Source organism: Solanum tuberosum, unplaced genomic scaffold, assembly GCF_000226075.1.
Source record: "Solanum tuberosum cultivar DM 1-3 516 R44 unplaced genomic scaffold, SolTub_3.0 scf00210, whole genome shotgun sequence".
In the NCBI taxonomy this organism is placed as follows: domain Eukaryota; kingdom Viridiplantae; phylum Streptophyta; class Magnoliopsida; order Solanales; family Solanaceae; genus Solanum; species Solanum tuberosum.
This window is the reverse complement of record NW_006239135.1, coordinates 483,345-492,061: the sequence shown is the minus strand read 5'-3', so window position 1 is coordinate 492,061 and position 8,717 is coordinate 483,345.

Here is an 8,717-nt window from a genome sequence, read left to right as displayed (position 1 = left end):
ATGTTGGTAATTATAATAAAGCTTAAATCAAAATCAAATTAATACTAATGCAAAAAGAAAATCAATTCAACACTAAGAATGACAATAATATTGAATATTTGTTCTTTAGTTTTACATTGGTTTAGACAATTAAAATACATAATCTAATTTTAATTTCCTTTAATATTTAGTCATGTAACTAATACTTATTAAATTTAATTTTAGCATGATTTAGTACTTTAAAATTATGATCATTTTCATTATGACTTGTTAATTTGCAATATTTGTTTTACGCGATTTCATTATTATTATTTTTGTTGGATATTTTAGTGTCATTAATCATATCATATTGTGTTATATTTTAAAGAAACATCTTAAATAGTTGTATTTTGGTAGGACTAAAGAAATATTTGAAGTACTAGTAAATTATATGTTTGTATGAATACTTTACCGGAAAACCCCGAAAAACCCGAAAAAATCCGAGGTTGAAAAACCCGAGTTTTATTGGTTTGATTTGGTTTATAAATTTAAAAATCTGACACAAATAATTTGGTTTGATATTTGAAAAACCTGAACCAACCCGGCAATGTACACCCCTAGATAGTACCATTAAAGTTTAGGAGCTTATTTATTTGAGGAAAAAGTACAGTAGGATTCATCACCATTAACATACTATATTGATACAAGTGATTAGTTGATACACTTGATACACTTGTATAATTATATTCGTTGATCCAATTTGATATAATTAATATACCTAATAATACACAAGAAATAAATCAACTGACCAAATTTTCTGGCCAAAAATTTTTTCCTATAAAAAACAATAGAAGCACCAACCCCCATGTAACCCACTATTAACTCGCTTTAAATTTGATGCTTCCAAAGTAGTTCTCGAATTTGGGAGTGGCAGAATGGGGCAGAGCAAAGGTTTAATGAAATGAGGATTTTTAAGCTGTGAAAGAATGAGGCTAATTAATTGTAAATATATTACTCTATTTGTTTTTATTTATGTGTCGTTTTTATTAAAAATATATATTTTTATTTATGTCTCGTTTTTATTAAAAAATAATTTTGTGATTATTTCACAAACTCAATGCATAAATGACACTATTATCCTTCGTTTACTCTTGAAAGTTATTAGCCCTGAAAATATATATTTGACCAACATAGAAAAACTATTAATTCATGTTCATTGGTCAAATTAATTAATCAAAATAAATTAATTCATATTGATTGATTGAAAACTTGACATTAAAAGAATACTAAATTAAAATACAATGATAAATTTACTTAGTTTCTTCATAATCATAAACTTTAAAATGGTAATAGTAACCATGCAATACTACTCCCTCCGTCCACAATTGTTTGGCAGGTATACTAAAAATAGATGTCCAAGATTAATTGTCAATTTAAACAATCAAAAAATAATTAGTCATTTTTTTCCAATTCTGCCCTTAATGATAGTGTAATTCAATTGAAAAGTTATGTGGACTTTTGATATTCTTGGTATAGTAGGGTTATATTAGTCAAATTACACCTTGTATTAAATTTTCCTTGAGGGATATGAATGACCTTACCCTGACAAACAATTGTGGACGGAAGGAGTATTTTAGAAGCTTAATTGTATGTTCATAGTTAATGCAACTAGTTTAATATATAATCCATGTGCTACATCTCAACTTATGCTGACATATTTTCTATATTTTTGAAGTGAACAAGAACGATACGAATGCATCAATAATTGACTCCATAAAAATAGAGTTCGGAACCTAAATAAGCCACAAAAAAATAAAAGTGACCAAAATAAATCATTACTTTTATAAGTAACTAAAATAGGCTTAGTGGAAGAAAAAATTCCATTTTATCCAATATTCCAAACGTTTTCCGTTAGTCTCATAATGTGTAGATTTTAATATATAACGAAACTATTTCTTACACTTTATAAAATGTAAGTTTTTCTTACACTTTGTAAAGTGGAACTTTTTCTTACACTTTATAAAGTGAAAGAAAAAATTATGTTTTACAAAGAGGAATATTTTTCACATTTTGCTTACTCTTTATGAAGCTTTTGCAGTGTTTGTCATACAATTATATTGATTTGACATATCATAAAAGCGGAAAAAATTATTACACTATGTATTTTTATTTTTTAATTCTGATAACTCCTCCAAACACTATTTAAGGGCATTCAAACATAGCACCTTCAACATCTTTAGTCTTCTATTTTTCTTCATTTCAATCACAAAAAAATGTCTTCTAAACCAAAAAGTTAGAGTTTCAATTTATTGGGATGGCGAAATTATACATGACGGAAATACCGTTTATTAAAATTGTCCTCCCAAACACAATGCTAAATATTTAATTAATGTCCGATATCATAAATTTTTGTCATCAATTTATAAAAGAATGGGTATAAATAGTACTGATTATAATTTGATTATAGTCGAAAAATACCCTACTTCATTTTTATCAGAAGGACAAGTAAATTTTGGAGAGTGGATTATCTATAATGATGAATCGTTGACCGACGTTTTGAGGGTTCCAAATGACTACATAGATCAAATCAAGTTAACAATACTTGAAATCTATGTTAGAAAGGAGCCTAAGACTAGCCAACAACGTTCTCCTTTATCGATCGATGTCTATCCCCGGTTAGAAAATCGTAATAGCGTTGATGAATTTTTGATAACTCAATCTACTGATTTTCCTAACATGACTCATTATCAAAATATTCTTACCGGTCGATATGATTTTGATTTGAACGAAACTATCAATGAAAGTGACTGGCAATGCTCAATAATTATATTTCGATTATTATTTGTTCATTTTGTTAATTATTTATTAATTTATATGATTTATTATTCTTATTATTATTATTATTATATATTTTGTAGCGATTTACCTCAGCAAGATAGGAATATTGCTCCAAGTTATGGACTAGATAATTATTTTGGTCAGTCCTCACACTTTGAAATGACGAAAAAATGTTGGGACACCCTCAAATTTTCATGTCTCGCCTACTTTTGATGCAGATGATTATCAGTATGTCCAACACTTGATTTTTTATTTAAGTAAGTTAATTGCATGAGATAAATATTTATACTTTTTTACATATATAAGGAAAATATCACACAAGATGAGCCCATTGATCCTGTGAATATCGATGATCGTGACCTTCCAAATTACGGCTCAACCTTCAAGCTAGTGATAGTGATGATTTGCCTAATGCTGAGGAATCGGGGAGATAATGTTCCATTTGAGGCATCATCTAGTGATGATGATTTTTTGATGCCCAATCGATCGCCAAGACCAATGTCCATAAGGTTGTTTCGTAATCATGAAATTTCTTATCTTGATCATCTCCCAGATGGTCTAGATATCTTTGTCGATACACATGATGAATATACATCACAACGTACGTGGCGTGAATCAGAAGATTTTATAAATGATTCTATTTATATTGAAAAGTCATGTTATTTAATTCAAAGAAGCAGTTGCAAAGAGCAGTTAAGCTACTACATTTAAAGATAACGAGGGAGTGCGTTGTTATTAAATTGACAAAGAAATCATGCCGACTTGTTTGCAGGCGTGTAGAACAAGGATGTCGATTTAGGTTGACTTCTTTTAATGATAAACATACTAACATGTGAAAAGTTGGAAGATACATTAAAGAACATACATGTGATATGGGTACGTGCCGCGATGGATATTTCAACTTGGATGTTGAGATGATTGCTAACGTCCTCCGTGTTGATATAGAAAAAACGCCAAGGTACTATTTTATCCTTAGATGATTTTTCTTTAATAAGAAAATATTCATTTTTTTATTTGATAATTAATATTATTTTTACTTTTCAAGTTTCCCGTCAAAGACTGTCAAACAACCGTTCTTAAAGCATATGGCATTTCGATAAGCAGAAGAAAAGCCTATCTTGATCGCAAGTGTGCTTTTGAAAAAAGTCTATGGTACTTAGGAGGGTTCTTTTGCCGAGTTGTCGAGGTTCATGGAAGCTTTAAAACACTTCAATCCGGAACAATAGTTGAATGGAAAACAGAGCGGCGTATTGATGTCATTGAAGATGTATACAACTATGTGTTCTGGACTTTTAAATCATGCATTGATGGGTTTGTGTTTTGTGTCCTGTTATATCGATCGACGGAACACATGTTTATGGAAAATATGATATCAAGTTGTTGATTGTGATATCAACGGAAGGTAACAACTCAATATTACCTTTGGCATATGCAATAGCTGCGAATGAGAGCATGGAGACATGAACTTTATTTTTGGATCATTTGCGTTTGCACGTTGTCAAGGATCGTACCATCATTTACCTCAGCCGCTAAACTCTGATGTCGATTACCCCAATCATAAAAATATTTATCCAACATTTCAAGAACCTCCGGTCCAAGCCTCCTACGCTGATCATGCACATGGTGGCTGGTTCCCCAACTAAGAATCACAGGTACATGTTGGGGACGACCAAACTGACGCATCACTCTATTAGGCGCTTACACCTCAACAATCTCTAGGCAAAGCATAGGCACACATTCCATCCATAAAGGCTCATAGATAGTACAACAACGAGGCAGTGTATGTAAAATCTCATTATACGGTGTCCATCAAAACTATTTTTAAAATATAACAATTAGATAAAATTAACATTAACCGCTTAGTATACAAATAAAATTAATATTGTTTTACTTTAATATAATTTAATTTTATATGTAATTTATATTTATTTATTTTAAAAAAACTAGTAAAGAGTTACAAAATTATTTGATGTACCTAATCCTCCGTCATGCGATTTAGCTGGTCTCTAATCGGGATAAGAACATGATGTGACTCAGTATCCCTATCAATTTTACGCGTTCAACGCCTAGCATATGGAAGTAATGCGTCACCATCATGCGGTGGAGGAGCTGATGGTTGTACATGCAAGATCCTCTCCCAACACCAAACCTTAATGTGACAAACAAAATAATTAAACTATCATCATTAACAAAAAAAATTTAGCAATTACATATATATATTTTTAATAGTTTTTAGAAATTATTTGTATGTAATTTAAATATTTTTAAAAAATGAATATAGAAAAAAAATTCTTGTACGGTGTAATGTTAAAGATTCTTTGTAATTGAATGTATTTTAAAACTTTAGTAAATTTATCTGAAGGAGAGGAATTCATCCGCAAGTGTCAACTACATTACCGATAGATTCCTGACAAAGTGCACAGTACAAGTAGGCCAACACTGCATTGCCCCAACTGTACTTACCAATGTCGTGGATGGGATCTAGGAACGCCAAGTATTTAAGCTAATAAGGTTCCCCGACGTGTTCGAAAATAAGATGCCCCCCAATATAACAAGCATGTAAAGTCTAGCAATCTTCTCAACTAGCTCCACTGGAGTAGCATCTCCTATCGGATCTACTTGTAACTGATCTCACAAGTAGCCGGTAATGCTATGTATCCTCACCCAACTCGCACCATCCATATCAGTAGGTACTATGGCGCATCCTGTGAGTTTTTCTAATAAAGTACGCCATGGACAAATTCTCCGTGCAGCATCCTGCATGTACACAACATCACCATCGATGCGCAAATCAAACAAGACTTGCATATCCTGCAATGTAATCGTGACCTCACCAAAAGGTAAGTGGAAATAATAAGTCTATCTGGACTCCAACGCTCAACCATAGCTGTAATAAGGGCACAGTCATACTGCATCCTGCCCACACAAACTACATCATACAGTCCAGACCTACGTAAGATCTCCTCAACACGTCCATGAGGTCGGTGCAAACGAAATAAATTCCAGGCATCATTCAATCACACCGTCCTCATAAGGCTACTAAATGATATCTCACCTTTCCATAACAATTCTGATTTATGCTCATGCTGAGAGATAAGAAGTGTACGAACAATCGGTTTAGGATTCACAACACGCTCCATTATATATCGTAAGAAAAATTCAATTAATTCGTTTAATATAATTATTAACCACTCTACCATTCAGTTATCAATGTGTTATGTTAAACTTATATTTATTATTCCATATTTTAGGTTAATACAACAACATATTTCTAAAAAGATTCTGAGCATAACATATTTCCAACCTAAAAGGATCAAAGGTTAAATATATTGAGTCACATATCGCAAGGATCAAAATTAAAATTTATGATTGAGGGACCAAAAGTACTAGTCTCCCTACTATATATATATATATTGAAGGACCAAAAGTACTAGTCTACCTGCTATATCATACTATATGATATAACACATCATTTCAATACAATTTTATTTATTTTTTCATTTCAACACAATGGATCATATTGCTAGGGGAAGAAATGCAAGAGCAGCTACTAATCCAGCTCGAAGACAAGCACCAAATACAATTGACAATAATGCAAGAAGACAATCTATGTTAGAAGCAATGGAAAAACTTGTTGACAAATACAAAGAACAACTTCAACATCTTCAAAACACTATTTTTTAACTTGCAAACTATTATTTTGTGTTTCAAGGTGCTATCTTAGCTTCAATATCTCATTCTTCATCCCTCAATTGTTCCAATAGATGGTTCCCTTTTAGCCTCTCCCTATTTGCTGCCATTATCAATATGTATGCAATATTTTCCATGGGGAAAAACATATAGTCACTTTAAGATATTATGATATAGCTTGGAAAGAATATAATGGCCTTATTTAGGTTCCGGACTAAACATGATGTAACCGTAAGGACTCTCAATTATTAAATATAAAAAAACATGAGATGAAAAGGTGTAATTCAGCAGTAGCGAAATACTATATTTGCAATACCAATTCAATAGTGTAATTCCTTTTGTTTCTTTCGAATTAAAGACTTTAACTCAATATTTAGTAATTGAATGCATATTGTATAAGACTTGCTGAAATTTTGAACAAATTACAACATCATTTCAAAGTAATGAAAATATGAAATGGAAAGAAAAATACCTAATTTATATAATTTGTAGGGTCGGATTGTTATGTTATTGGGTTGTGCTACTCCAATCTTTCAAGATTTTGATTTTTTAGTGTGGGGCCGCTTCAGTTGTCGGATTGGGACCATCAAATGTTAATCTTCAAAGTGAAAAACGTTTGGAAGCCATGAAAGTGAAAGGCGAGAAAAAGAAAGTGAAAAGGTAAAGTAACTTTTTATAAAGTGTAAGATTTTCTTCCACTTGATAAAGTGTAAGAAAAAGTTTCACTTTACAAAGTGTAAGAAATAGTTCCGTTTTATAAGGTGTAAAAAATAGTTCCGTTATATATTAAAATATAAAGCATTATGAGACTAACGGAAAACGTTTGGAATATTGGATAAAGTGGAACTTTTTCTTCCACTAAGCCTATTTTAGTTACTTACTAAAGTAGTGGCTTATTTTGGTCACTTTGATCTTTTTGTGGCTTATTTAGGTTCCGGACTCATAAAAATAAGTGAATTGTTGAGTCTTTTTACATAGTTTAAAATAAGTAAATTATTTAAAATTTAAGAAACTTATTGAATTATTTTTTTTCCATTTTTGCCTTTTATTTAGTACTCACTTTGTCCCTAAATACTTGTCCACTTTTTCTTTTTTAGTTGTCCCTAATTACTTGTCCATTTTGACAAATCAGAAGGACATTTTTTTTTGCCTATTATACCCTCAATTAATTACTTTGAAAAAGATAGAACTTCTTGAAAATCTCAAGTTTTTAATGCATCTACTTCATAATTAATATGGGTAAAATGGTAAACTCACTATGTCAATAATTGTTTTCTTAATAGGTGCGTCAATTCAAAAGTGGACAAGTAATTAGGGATAGAGGGAGTATTATCTTCTAGGTGATAATTTCAAGAAAAAGTTAATTGCTCATATTTATAATTTTCTTTGAATTATTTATATTTCCAAGAATAGTTTGAGAATATCTAAAAGGACAAAAGTGGAAAGTGAAGTTTATTTTATGTCCTAAACTTTTTTAATAATAGGTGAGCATTGCCTCAACAATTCACTTATTTTGAAATGAAGGTAGTATTAATTGTATAACAAATTGCACCTCATTTCATACTCGCTCTGTTCGGATTTTCTTAATTTTGATTTGGCACACCTATTGAAATGACTCGGTCGGTCATTTTTGAAAATTTTCACAAAATTATCGTTTCTTTCCGATGTTAACCCCGAGTCATTTCTGAATGAGTTTTGAAATTGATTTCAAAGATTTGAGTAAAAAGTTGTGACTTATGTAAGTTTTTGAATTTGTAAGGCTAAAGTTGCTTAAAAGTGATTTTTCGTGTCTTTTCGAGTTTCGAGTGTCAAAATAGAATTACATCGATTTCCATCAGTCCCAAAATGTGAAAATTGGTCCAAGAGAGTTTTCAGTTTCAAATTAGGAGTCCTTTTGAGGATTTGAGGTCCTAAGCTGGAGATTGTTAAGCTTTTAGCCTTTGGGTTGACTCTGGTCAATGTTTGGGGTTCGGATGCTCGAATCATAATTTCGAGAGTTCTGCTAGATGCGGGGGATATTTAAGACGTACATGAGGTCTTGGTTGAATCTTCAGAGGTCCCGAACTTGATTTAGCCTTTTTGGGCGTTATGTTAGTTTCTTGTGACTTTCACGGATGTCGGGTCAAAGAGACCTCAGATTCGTGGTTCAGCGGTTCCATAACGTCGAGTATAGTCAATTTGCATATATAATTTTTGTGTGTGCTTGGGGGGGGGGGGGTCCAAACGACCTC